At 37.9% G+C, this 14,686-nt stretch overlaps 1 long non-coding RNA gene across 3 annotated transcripts in view; it reads right to left on the bottom strand.

The window, feature by feature from the left end:
* Nucleotides 1-11,076, bottom strand: part of LOC132027999 (uncharacterized) — a 109,281-nt gene extending 98,205 nt beyond the window's left edge. For 2 of the 3 annotated variants that reach the window (XR_009407306.1, XR_009407305.1), the window contains exon 1: nucleotides 9,942-10,406. This is a non-coding gene — a long non-coding RNA (uncharacterized LOC132027999). Of the gene's footprint in view, nucleotides 1-9,941; nucleotides 10,407-10,919 lie in introns of those variants that run through there. The other variant, XR_009407307.1, reaches the window with a different exon arrangement.
* Nucleotides 11,077-14,686: the final 3,610 nt, after the last annotated feature.

Raw genomic sequence — 14,686 nt, 5'->3', positions numbered from 1 at the left:
AGATAACATCCATACAACTCAATAAGGAAAAGACAAACAACCTAATTTTTTAAAAATTAAAAGAAAAGACAACTCAATTTTTAAATCTTAAAACAAGATTTGGATAGACAAAGACAGAAGAAGACATGCAAATGGCTAATAGGTCCAGGAAAGATAGTGAGCACCATTAGTCATCAAGAAAATGCAAGTTGAAATCACAATGAGCTACCACTAAATATTCACTAAAATAGGCAAAGTTAAAAGACTGACAATATAAAGTGTTGTCAAAAATAGAAGATATCTTCTTTGTGGAAATGTCTGTTCATGTCCTCTGCCCATTTCTTGATTGGATTATTTGTTCTTTGGGTGTTGAGTTTGCTAAGTTCTTTATAGATTCTGGACACTAGTCCTTTATCTGATATGTCGTTTGCAAATATCTTCTCCCATTCTGTCAGTTGTCTTTTGATTTTGTTAACTGTTTCCTTTGCTGTGCAAAAGCTTTGATCTTGATGAAATTCACATGGCTAACAGACACATGAAAAAGTGCTCCATATCACTCAGCATCAGGGAAATACAAATCAAAACCACAATGAGATATCACCTCACACCAGTCAGAATGGCTAAAATCAACAAGTCAGGAAATGACAGATGCTGGCGAGGATGCGGAGAAAGGGGAACCCTCCTTCACTGTTGGTGGGAATGCAAGCTGGTGCAGCCACTCTGGAAAACAGCATGGAGGTTCCTCAAAATGTTGAAAATAGAACTGCCCTATGACCCAGCAATTGCACTATTGGGTATTTACCCTAAAGATACAAACGTAGTGATCCAAAGGGGCACGTGCACTCGAATGTTTATAGCAGCAATGTCCACAATAGCCAAACTATGGAAAGAACCTAGATGTCCATCAACAGATGAATGGATCAAGAAGATGTGGTATATATACACAATGGAATACTATGCAGCCATCAAAAGAAATGAAATCTTGCCATTTGCAACAACATGGATGGAACTAGAGTGTATCATGCTTAGTGAAATAAGTCAAGCAGAGAAAGACAACTATCATATGATCTCCCTGATATGAAGAAGTGGTGATGCAACATGGGGGCTTAAGTGGGTAGGAAAAGAATCAATGAAAGAAGATGGGATTGGGAGGGAGACAAACCATAAGTGACTCTTAATCTCACAAAAGAAACTGAGGGTTGCTGGGGGGAGGGGGTTTGGGAGAAGGGGGTGGGATTATGGACATTGGGGAGGGTATGTGCTTTGGTGAGTGCTGTGAAGTGTGTAAACCTGGTGATTCACAGACCTGTACCCCTGGGGATAAAAATATATATTTATAAAAAATAAAAAATTAAAAGTGAAAAAAAAATAGAAGATATCAGATCTCCAGTACAAGGTGCCAGTTATCTTATAAAATTCAACACAGATTTATCATGCCCAACAAAATCATCCCTAGGTATTTACCCAAGAGAAATGAAAGCATATTTTCACACAAAGACTTTCACAGCAGCATTATTCATAATAACAACAACAACAAAAAAAAACTGAGAATAATACAACTGCTCATCAACTAGTAAATGGACAAATCATGGTATTTCTACAATATGTAATAGCACTTATCAATAAGAAAAACTGATTAAAAATAACACACAATACACAAAAATAAAAACTTTTGTACAGAAAAAAAAAACACAATAAAACAAGGCAACCTACTGAATGGAAGAAAATATTTTAAAATGATATATCCAATAAGGGGTTAATATCCAAAATATATAAAGAATTTGCACACTGCAATACCAAAAAATAATAATAATAATAATCCTATTAAAAAATGGACAGAGGGCCTAAATATACATTTTTCCATAGAAGACATACAGATGGCCAACAGACACAGGAAAAGATGCTCAACATCATTTAACATCAAGGAAATGCAAATCAAACCCACAGTGAGATATCACCTTACACCTTTCAGAATGACTAGAATCAAAAAGACAGAAATAATAAGTGTTGTCAAGGAGGTGGAGAAAAGGAAGCCTCATGTACTATGGGTGGGAATGCAAATTGGTATAGGCAGTTTCCTCAAAAATTTAAAAATAGAATTACCATATGATCCAGTAATTCCACCACTGGATATTTACCAAAAAAACCTGAAAACACTAATTTGAAAAGATATATGCATTCCTATGTCTACTGAAGCATTATTTATAATAGCAAAGCTATGAAAGCAACCCAAGTGTCCATATATAGATGAATGGAAAAGGAACACGTAGTATGTATACATATATAAATGGAATAGTACTCAGGCATAAAAAAAAAAAGAATGCCATCTTGTCATTTGTAACAACATGGATGGACATAGAGGGTATAATGCTATATGAAATACATCAGTTAGAAAAAGACAAATACCATATGATTTCGCTCATATGTGGAATTTACAAAACAAAACAAATGAACACACAGGAATCAAGACAAACAACCGGACTCTCAAATTCATAGAACAAACTGGTAGTTGCCAGTGGAAAGGTGGGTTGAAGGATGGGTAAAATAGATAAAGGGAATTAAAAGCACAATTATCAAAATGAGCAATGGGTAATGTATAGAATTTTTTAATCATTATGTTATTTACCAATGTTAATTATGCTTCATTTAAAAAAATTAAATAAAAATAAAACTCTAACAACAACAACAACACAGATAAATTTTAAAACATTTATTCTCAGTAAAACAATCCAGACACAAAAGACTACCATATTGTATAATTCCATTTATACAACACTCTGGAAAACATAAAACTATAGTGACAAAAAGCAGATCGATGGTTGCCTGAAGCCAGGGATCAGAGTTGAGGATTAACTACAAGGGGCACATTGGTACTTTCTAGGGTGATGGAATTTTTCTGTATCTTGATTATGCTGGAGGTTTTGCAGCTATACATAATTACCAAAATTCTCAAACTGTACACTTAGATGAGCAAGTTTATTATATGTAAATGACACTTCAATAAAGCTGAAAAAAGGAATGTCAGTAAGTCTTTGTTTCCGTTATTCTACAAAATCTTGCTCTTTGAAATAAGCTAACTTGTCATCCCAATTTCATAATAGATTTGAGGTTTCCTTTCAGAAGGAACACACTAAATATTTTACATCTGTGATTTGTTTTAGTATTGTTTCTTTTTTTTTTTTTTTTTTAAGATTCTATTTATTTTTTGTTTGACAGGCAGAGATCACAAGTGGGCAGAGAGGCAGGCAGAGAGAGAAGAGGAAGCAGGCTCAAGGCTGAGCAGGGCTCGATCCCAGGACCCTGGGACCATGACCAGAGCCGAAGGCAGAGGCTTTAACCCACTGAGCCACCCAGGTGCCCCAGTATTGTTTCAATTTAATAAGATATATCAGGAAACTGAACAATGATTTAACTTGCTCTTTTGTTATCTTCAGGACCCCATTTTCTGAAGAGGAAGGCCCTCACCTGAAGTTGATGCATTCACAATGTAATACAATTCAATGGAGCATTCACTGAGAGGGTCTGCTAGGGTTTGAAGGGTTTTGAAGATTAAATGAGTAAATACATTAAAAGTTTTTAGACCAGTGCCAAACACATAAACAAGCACCCTTAACTATAATTATGTTTAACGTGCTAAAACCACAGAAGGGTTTGTTTTTGTTGTCATTTGTTTGTTTCAATAAGTTTACAGTTCACTTGAGAGACAGAACACACTAAGAACACATGTCAAAATAGGGCACACAGAGAAGTATTAAAGTACGTATGAGAGTGCAGATGGGTGAGCAATTCATGGTGGCAATAAGGATGGCTCATCAAGGAAAGCTACAAAGAGTAAGTCTTGGGAGATGGAGAGGAGAAGTGAGTTGGGGGAAACTGGAGGGGGAGACAAACCATGAGAGAATATGGACTCTGAGAAACAAACCGAGGGTTTTGGAAGGGAGGGGGGTGGGGGGTTGGGAGAGCCTGGTGGTGGGTATTAAGGAGAGCATGTATTGCATGAAGCACTGGGTGGGCCGCAAAAGCAATGAATGCTGGAACACTGAAAAGAAATAAAACGAAATAAAAAAAAAAAAAGTAACTAAGAGAATTGGAAGAGAAAAGGGAGTGTTCTAATTTACAAAAAAAATAATAATAATAACAACAGTATTTGTGATAAGGTGCTAAATGTCTACTAAATTCTGTCCACTGTGCTATATATTTTACACAGGACTTTTCTCTTCTAATTGTCACAATAACCCCAGAAGACAGGTACTATATTACCCCTTATACACAGAGGACACTGAGTGTCAGAGATTATGAATCACTTGCTGGAGGTCAGCAAACTAGTACATGCCTGAAACTAGAATCCAAACACAACCTTTCAGACTCTGAAACCTGTGCAGAGAAAAAGAGCATAGCAAAGACTGAAGTGGTGAAGTAAACAGCAAGTCTGGGAAAAAGCAAGGAGCTTAGTATGACTAGAACACAGATAAAGGTAGGGAGATGAGGGCTTGGGTCCTACAATCAGTCATGTCTCTGGCAGGGAACTCCCTTCCACTAGTCCCAGACAGGAAGCCTTTCACGATCCACTGCTTCAACAGATTTTTTAAAATTCAATTAATTAATATATAGTGTATTATTAGTTTCAGAGGTAGAGTTTAGAGATTCACCAGTTGTATATAACACCCAGTGCTCATTACATCAAGTGCCCTCCTTAATGTCTATCACCCAATTACTCTATCCTCCCATTCACCTCCCCTTCTAGCAACCCTCAGTTTGTTCCCTTTAGGAAAGAGTCTCTTTTGTTTTTATCTTATTTTATTTTTCTTTTCCTCCCCATATGCTGCAATAGATTTTATTCAGTAAGCAAAGCCTTCCACTGCCAGATCTTCCTATCAGTGGCAGAGATGCCTGAAAATGTGGCCCAGTGACCACCTGTGCTGGAATCCCTGGGAAATTTGTTAGAAATACAGATTTTCCAGGTACCACCCAAGCCTACAGAATCAGAACCTCTTTGATCCGGGCCCTGAACTTGCCTTTTTAACAACTTCCCCAAGTGTTTCTCATAAATACAAAAATTGGAGAGCTCTAGCAAATGTAGAAATACACAGAACCCAGACTCTCAGGACTCCTAGAAGGAGCTCTCAAACCTCACAATGCATATAAATCACCTCAGGAATCCTTTTAACAATGCGATTCTGATTCAGTCCGTCAGGGGTAGAGGTGACCCCGGTTCTGCCAGAAGTGAAGATGTCCCTGGCCCCCAGATGATGCATGGAGTCACAGGGCTGGAGGATATCCCACCCAGGAGGATGTTCCCTTCCCTTTCTACCATCCCTCTTGCTCTTGCATTTATCTCCAGACTGTCTTCTTGCCTAGGTTTACTGCTCCTTAAAACAACCTTCTGTTTATTTACTGTCTAAAAATGTTGTACCTTTGCCACCAAGAGGTGACAGTCAAACTGCTTTTATTTTCATATGCTTCCTATTAAAAAATAGTACCTTTATAAAAAGAAAAAATGTTTCTTGGTTGTCTCGAATGGTTCACTGAAATTCCAGGAGGGCCTAGGAAGTCTGACTAGCGGTGTTTTATGGAATAGCCTGATGATGACCAAGTGTGAGAAAAACTGACCTTATCTTGTGGTATAATGTGTATAATCAGTCATGAGGCCCTATTAACATTTTCTTCAATACATTCTTTTAAATCCTGTACTGAAATTAACAAGGCTTCTTGTCTCTGGAGTCATCAAGGATTGACTAAGAAGGAATCTTGGTCAGAATCAATCTCCTTATTTAGACCTCAGAACCTGAGTTCTCTGGTCGCCTGTGCAGACATGCTCTGCAAGCTCCAACCTGCCGGCACTCCCGGAGGAGAGGAGCTGTGTGGAGCTGCCTGCAGAAGCCGCAGCTGCCTGGCACCAGGCAACAGTAAAAGCCACTCCAGCCGAAAGGGGGCTTTTGCACTCTGGGTGAGAATGGCTGCTTTAGAAAATGTGGTTTTGGGCTTTTTTTCCAGTTCCTAATGCTATTTTTCTGTGTGCTGTCATATTTTCAAAGCACTAATCCTTAATCCTTATGGAGAAGATTCTTCACAAAATCCCACTTTGTGTTTTTGCAGTTGCCTGTTGTAATGTGCTCTCCTAAGCCTTTCTTAATGCGAATCCATTAACTTGCACTCATTCTTGGCTTTGCAATTCAGTTACTTTATCTCTGCGGTTAAAAACTCTTCTGTTTGTTGTTCTCACTTAATTCAGGTGACTTAAACAGGCAATTTTATAAAGGGGCTACATTATACACTCTTCTATAAAATAGATGAGCCTGAATGTCAAGGATTCTCTGAATATTTGATTTGGTGCATTTGAGGTGACGGAAAATATATTTTGGCCAGAGATCTCACATATTGGCCCTTAAGTCTTAATGCTAAGACTGCAAAGAATCTAAAAAATTGCTACCATTGTTGTTAAGATACATGTTGTCAATGGAAAGACAAGTCTACAGTTTGAAAACCAAAATTAAGACTCTGTTTGGTACCTAATAAGCCCTTTTATATGAAGTAAACCATCTATGGCTCATAGGAAAAGCCAAGGAGGATTCTAGGCAAATTTGGAAAACAAATTCAGTTCAATTTCAAGATCCTCATACATCCCTTTTTGGCTTCCCTTCTCACTCCTCACCCTAGTGTCTAATTCATTTCATAACTTTTCCCAAATACCAACTATGCATCTCATACTTTCAAGCTCCAGAGATTCAATGCTAAGTCAAATACAGTCCCTACATGCAAAAAATTTATCACCAAGTAGAAGTAAGCAATGACAATGCAGTATGCTCCACTCTTAATTTAAAATGGTTGCTAGCCAATCCTTGCCATGATTTGCTGTTTACCATTACTCTGTAGGTTTGGATTTATAAGGCTGGTTAATTTTTCTTGGGCAGGATTGCTATGCCTGTGATTTGTGTCATCGACACTAGGAGACACAATGGAGTCTTCAGTTACATTATAAATTCCAGGCTAGTTTTCACCAGACAAGTCTCTCAGATTATTTAGCATACAAGTGAGTCAGTTTTTCTTTTTGGTATAAAAGAAGCTTTTACTGTTTTAACAATACAAATAGAAAACTACTCATTAACATTGCTTGTTATAAACAATACAAAATAATACTTTTAAAACTACATAAAATAAGATTTAAAGAAATGCAAACCCATGCAAATAAAGTGGTGCTTTCCATCATGACTCTTTAATTGCCGTCACTACCTGTTTAATTTAATGCAATGTTGCTTCTTGGGCCCAAACAATATTTCTCCCTATCTTGACTTTTAGAATTGGAAACATTTAAACTGTACTCATCTGACTGTATTTTGGAGCTACTGAGTGAAAGCCTGTATCTTCAACCTGCTTCGGGATCAGATACAGAATCCAATAAAACCATCTTCTTCCTAATTACCTAGGCAGGCCTCTCCCCTCCTATAATCCCCCAGAACTAGAATTTTGTATCTTCCCATCTGGAGAATCCTCCATCTTTACAGCTGCCCTCTCTCCCAAATCCTGACCAGATTCTTTGTCATCTTTTACTCAACTAGAGTAAAAAGAATAAGGAGACTGCTGAATGTAAGGAAATCCCCCAGTGATAATCTCTTTTAATCAGGAAACAACATGACCTTTGACAAGCCCTCCAGCACATTCACTCTTAGACTTTTCCAAACAGCCTATTGGTTTGAGGGGTGTTTTATATGTAATGGTTTAAGATTACTCTAACTTTGATCTCTTGTCTGATTTTTGTATCCATATTTTACTTTATCAGAGGATTATCTTTACTGAAGGACTTTTTTTTTTAACTTCTCAAAAGGATTTGAGATGATTTGCATACAAAGCCACAGTTATGATTAAACCATAAAATCACAGAAGCACAAGGGTAAAAAGAGAAAGAAAACTTGATAATAAAACTTCCAAGACCCAGCCCACTCGCCTCCTACAGTAATTTGAGGGGATCTAGTCTGATAGACTGTCTAAAACAATGAATAGTGTTCATTTGATGTTGCGTGTGTCTATTTCTATATTGTGAGTTCTTTGAAAACTAGAGATGTGTCTTAGCCAACTGTTGCATTCACAGAGCCTTGAGAAAATGCTGAATACAGGCTGGATTTTCAAATATAGTTTGTTGAATTAGCTCCAAATTTCTAAATTTCCACTCTAATTCTTTTAAGAGCTATGCTTTATTTTTTTAAAATTTTAACATGTAATTTAAATATACTAAAATATCATAACCATTTTAAAACACAGTTTTATGTAATTTTCTTTTCCATGATATTAAAATGTTAGTTTATAAAGAATTAAGATATGACTCTTCTCCATGTGATTTCTATTTTTAAAGGCTGGGGGAAAACTACCCTCACTTTTCTGTATCTTCTGTCAGTTTTGCTGCCCCCACAATGTCCTGAAATAACCCTTACACCCACCAGACAGCCTCTCAAAGACATGTGGAGAACATGATCTTTAAGGCACGCAGGCCTGCCCTCTCATCGCTGGCACCCTTACCTCTCCACAGACAGGGACATCACCCTTGCTACTACGCAGAAAATTGTAATAAATGAAGATCTGATTTTTTTTAATCCAGAAGATTGCCAATCCCTCTTAGAGGATGACTGTTCACCGCCAAACTGCATTTGTAAATTTGGCCACACACAATTTACCTTGGAGCCTCACAGCCTCATCAACATTTTCTAGAAGATTCTTGATTACCAGGATAAAATTGCATGCCTTTCATATTCAGTTTAGCTTTTGAAAGTGTGAAGAATATCAAAGTAAATGCTGATTACATTTGTTATTTATTATATTTATTGTTTGCTAATTCAAGTATCACTAATAACACATGCATTTTGCAAAGCAAATTATAAAATGTCATAATTCTGAAACTCTGATGATCTGTTTAAACTCTAATACTTCTCTTTAAATTTTAATCAAAGTACAACTATTGATTTTGTATCCATCTTTGATGGAAAATTCCTATGACAGATCTGTGTCTGTTTTATTCATTCGTATTCTTCTAAGCACCTAAACCAATGCCTGGCACAAAATAGATACTAATTAATATTTACTGAATAAATAGCAATATTCTTTCTCTTCTTGTTCCATCATTATTTCCTTATCTTTACTGTGACAAAAGAGGCAGCCCACCACTAAGCCCTCCATGATAACAGATCAGCAGTTTCTTGAGATCTTATTAATTTTTGCAAAATAGTATAACAAGACACAGAAAATTTTCAGTATGAGTGAGAGCATATCAGCAGCCAAAGAACAGTTACATTCTAAGGTTCAACAGTTTTTAGCATAGTCCTGAATCGAAAATCAGGCAAAGCATATAGGTATAGGAACCCCAAGATAATCTTTGAATCCTCAGCCTAGTATGTAAGCCTTTGTAAGCTGCATTTGGTTTAAGACACCAAATGAGAAAAGAATTTGGAAAACATTTAAAGTGGAGGTAGGAAGATGACCAAGTGATTGGAAATTAAAGCCTATGAAGTTGAGGGACTTGGTTAATTCGGCCAAAAAAAGGGCAGGAAAACTAAAGAGAATGAATTGTCATAAATTAGGCTGTTTGGGCAAGCATTGAATAGGATTCCCAGAAACACCACAGACACTGCAGGGGGCAGGGGGTGGATAAGTAGCTGAAAACTTATGTACTGGGCAGCACCAGAGGCAATGTCCAAAGGATGTGGTAAACTAAACTCCATGTAGCAGACAAAATTTGTAATCAAGCAGGCAATGGTTTCATGACTCCAAGTAAGCCAGTAATAATCATGAAAGCAGCTTCCACTTATCAAATACTTTCTAAGTATTTTACATGTGTTGCCTCATTTAATTTTTATAATTCTGTGATGTAGATACTATTATTTCTCTGTTTTACAGTTGAAGAACCTACGAGAAGAAAGATGAAGAAAATAAGGTAGAGAAACTAAGAAGTAGTTAGGTCATTTGCACAAACTTACCCGGATAGAAGGTGCTAGAACCAGCTTCCAACCAAGGCAGTTTAAGTCTAAGGAACCACTGTTGGCCTCACAAGATACTCCATTCTATGCACTGTAGAACTGGGCAGTAGAGTCCAGAGAACGGGACACAGGAAAAATGAGGCCAGAGCCAGGCCGTAAGACAGGGGGCTGGTATAGTGGGCAAAGACTCAAGGTAGGCTGCAGCTCAAGTGAAGAAGTGGAAAATTATACTGGTAAATGAGGCAGAAGTCGGCATGTAAGGAGAAGAAGAGGCTCCAAAAGAGAGGTCACACAGCACTCACATCATCTAGCACACCAGATATAACCTGAGTGCGGTAGGACTCATGCCAGGCCTAGGAAAATAAAGAATAAGCCAATGATCTACTTCCAGGCCGGGGTAGGACCTTGGGGGGAAAAATGCTAATCCTGCAGTGGGGGGTCTGGGAAAATGGGCTAATCAGGCCCTTTAACCCCTCACACTGACCACCAGCTCACATCTCAGAAACTGGGGGTGATTTAAGAAGAGCCAGTACTACTTGGAAATCCTGATGAAGACCTGGGTGTCCCCCGTGAACTTTGCTGCAGATATAACTATTTCAATAAGGGTTAATAATAAAACTAAAGAAGAGCTGTCCAAAGCCCTGTAAAATATTACATTTTTAGATAGGTTAGCAAACTGTTAAAGCTCCAAGAGTTTCCCCCATTCATTCAAGATAAATGATTCCTTTGGAAAAGCTCAATTACTTGGAGGAACATCTCCAAGAATCATCTACAAAGCTTATAAAACATTGTCGGGGTCCAATCTCAAACTTACAAGATCAGAATATCAGGTAATAGGGCACAGGAAATTGCATTTTTTTTAAGTGTCCTGGATAATTTTGGTAATCTGTATGACTCATCTGCTTAAACACATGTAGAAGACTGCCAAACGAGTCTAGTGCTGCCGCCCTGCTTAGAGTGCTAGTGTGGGGTTCTCACCTCATATTGTCTGATCAGATACTTTAGGCATCTTCTGGCCCCAACCAGGAATAGCCCTTCATTCAGATGGTAGAGGCATTCTGATTCAGACACTTCTGCTTCAGATGGTAATGGAGCAGGATCTTAAGCCAGCCACAAGAGGATTTGAGAATGACAAGGTCAACTGTGGATAAATGGAAAACAGATTAGTAGGTGTTTAATGGAAGCAACACTGCAGTATTGCACAGAGGTACGCTTGGGTAGTCTCTTCCCTAAAGTTATGATGATTGTTCAGCAGAAACAATCAGGCTAACAGCTTGGTTTTGCTCCTATCACCTTGGTCTAGTCTATTATCTTCCTTTGTCCTCCTCTGTGTGGAAGGCTTATTTTAAACCCTGGGACAACTTTCTCTAAATAATAGTTAATTTTTACCAAATTCTTAGAACTGTTGGGTTTTGTCCTAAATTGTTTATAAGCAACTTCATATTTAATGAGCAACTTCAGGTTCACTAGGATGACTTGAGCAGCAAAAAATTCTCTGACAATTTATTCTAAGGGTTCAAAGTTTCTTTCTTTCATTTTCCAGTACATATGGAGGCTTTTTATACAGCAAATGGCAAAAAGCTAGTTCCACCTCCATTTATGACTGTTTCAGAGGAGGTTTACTTGAATTTTACCCTCAGGGATTGAAATTAGATAAAGGATGAATTTGCTGATAATATGGTTAGGTCTTTCACCTGAGTGTCGCATAATCCAGTCCAGTATTTTCTTCCATGTACATAGCTGATGTTTACATAGTCAATTCAACTGGTTACATATTGGGCCAAAACAAACAGGAAGAGGACAACAGAGTTGGTCAACTTTGTCATCATCTACTCTTTTTCTGTTATTTAAACACAGTCTAGGTTGATAAATACTAGAATTAATAATAAAAATGAGTTGGACTCTCTTCAGGGGGTTAATGTCATGCCTTTTCTGAGGATGTTTTTAGTGGATCCATGTCAGGAAGATGAGGGCAAGGTAGAAAGAACAAGCTGACCTCTCAAAATCTCTCCCAGTCAAGGAACAAAATGATTATATCACAAGCAGAAGAAATCCAAGCCAATTTTTCCTTGGTGTCTAGAATATCTTCTTGGAATTTAAAAAGAGCAATGTTGATGATCTGCCACAGGTTTAAGTACAGAACATGCCACCTTTCACAGAACTCTATTTTAGAGCAGCAGGTATCCAAAAGACAAGCTGATAAAGACAGCCTAATGAGGAGATAATGAGTAAAATCATAGCAAACCACACCAAGTACGTTCACAATCCAACATTTCCTCCAGTCATGTGGCAACATTCTCCTCAAAATACTGCCCTTATAAAAATGGCTGACACAAAATACAACCTCAGTCCATCCACTTTACCATTCTCTAGTGTAACCATATTGGCTATGAGCCAAAGTCCCAAAATGCAGGTAGAAGTTACCATTCCAGGCAGCTAAACATAGTGAGAGAAATGGAACATCCATTTTTTCCAAGTCAGGCAGGACCTTGTAAGAAGCAAAACAAGAATTTGGATTTGTTGGATAATTTAAACAGCTGTAAGGATGACTTACGTAGCATAATTAGTTCACAGGAGTAAGTAGCCAATGGAAAAAAGTATACAACTCTCTGAATTATTTATTGTAATAGACAAGTCCAAACAATCCATAAAGAACTAATGTGACATGATTGAAAATTAAAACATGTGAACAAGTTGGAGGTTTCTGAGAGCCTGACTTCTTGCCCATGCTCTCCACACTACTCTGAGAAAAATTCAGGGTTTAAAGTCAGACAGCTGGTTTAACACCCAATTCATTTTACCTCTCTCAGACTTCCTCAGTGACATTATCTACAAAATGAGGATGATAACTAAATCTACTTCACAAGATCAAGCTCCAAATAGGGCTCCACTTTGGGCAATGGAGACTGCTTAAAATTCTCCCTCTGGATATGAATCCAAGATGGTAGAAGAGTAAGAGAGTTTAATTTCATCTGGTCCCAGGAATTTAGCTAGGTAGCTATCAAATCATTCTGAACAACAGCAAACTCAACCAGAGACCTAAGAAAAGAATAGCTGAGAACTGTACAAATAGAAAAGTGACCACTTTCTGCAAAGTAGGAGGTGCAGAGAAGTGAATCTGAGGCAATATATCAGAAGACAAACCATGCAGGGAAAGAGCCTCTGTAAGCCAGCTACCAGAAAGTGATATAGCAGCAGAGCACAAAATCAGAACTTTCAGAAGTCAGCTCTAGTGAGAAATGCCCCTGCCTAAAATGCATTTGGGTGGCAAAGTATGGCAGAACCCTAGGTGGGACAGTGTGGTCTCAGGATCCTCAGTGTCACAGGAAGACCAGCGGTGCCTGAATGCAGCAGAGTTCCCAGGCATCAGAGTGGGGGAGCCAGCTGCAATCAGCAAACCTAGGAGTGGGTTTCAGCTCAGAGTTGCCATATATCAGGAACCAAAACTTGGTTGGACAACCCCTCTAGAAGCAGGGGCCCAACAAAGCAGCAGAACTAGTGAGATCTCCCCCTTCCTTCCCTGGGAGTGGTGGTGCTGCTGTGAGCTGCATGAATCTACAGGGTTTGGAGACTCAAAGGGGGGTCCACGAGCCTGAGATAGAAACAGTCAGTCACAGGCTGGGTGAGCACAGAGTGTGAATGGAGACCAGGGAGATAGGAGTGACTGACTGCTTTTCCCTGGAGGCACACTGAAGAAAGGAGCCCCAAGCTTTCAGCTCTGGGGCTGGAGATTGGGAGGCCACCATATTCCTTCTCATCTCATCTTTCTCATCCCTTCCTTTTCATCCTTCTCATCTCACCTCATCACAGAAAGCCTCCAGGGAACAAAAACCACATAGAGAAATCCAGAGAAACATGAATTTAGGCTGACAAGGGGAGTACAACTCCTCCTGGGGCAAAAATACTTGCTAATCAACTCAACAGGCCCCTCTTCCAGAAAATCAGCAAGAACATCCTGCTAAGACCAAGTTTAGTGATCACAGAGAACTGCAAAACTTCAGTGCTAGGGGAAAATAAAATGTAGAATTCACGGGATTTTTGCCCCACAATTCCTTAGTCTTTCCATTTTAATTTTCTTTCTCTTTCCTTTTTCAACCAATTTCTTACTTTAGCAATTCTTTTTTAAAATTCTTAATAATTTTGGAATGCAGTTACTTCTAACAAACAGACCAACATAGACCTGGAATCTAATGTATGGCTCTGTTCTCTTCACCTGCCTGACCATATTCACTCTTTTTTTTCTTAAAGCCTTTTTAAAAGTTCATCTTTAAAGTTACATTCTATTGTTTCACTGTATTTAATTTTATTTATACGTGTGTGTGTGTGTGCATGCGCATGTGTATATGTTTTTATTTAAAATTTTGAGATTATTTTTCTCCTAAAAAACCAACAAAATACACTCAGAATATAGTGTATTGTTCTCTTCTGTTCACTGTATGTTTATATTCCTTCTTTTTTTCTTTTAATCTTTCTTTCCTCTTTTAATTTTTATCTTTACGGTTACATTCTATGCTTTTATTGTATTTAATTTTATTTTTGTACATATTTAAGTTTTTCTTTCTTTACAGTTTTGGGACGAACTTTTCTAATAGACCAAAATACACATAGAATTCAGTGCACTGCTCTGTTCTGTTAGACTGTCTGATTATATTTGCTCTCTTTTAAAATTTTAATAGTTTTTTTCAAATTTTCAGATCTTTTCTGATTTGTTTAATGTATATTTTTCTGGGGTCATTTTTGCCATT

This window comes from Mustela nigripes, chromosome 12 (assembly GCF_022355385.1).
Source record: "Mustela nigripes isolate SB6536 chromosome 12, MUSNIG.SB6536, whole genome shotgun sequence".
In the NCBI taxonomy this organism is placed as follows: Eukaryota; Metazoa; Chordata; class Mammalia; order Carnivora; family Mustelidae; genus Mustela; species Mustela nigripes.
This window is presented reverse-complemented; position numbering and strand designations above follow the sequence as displayed.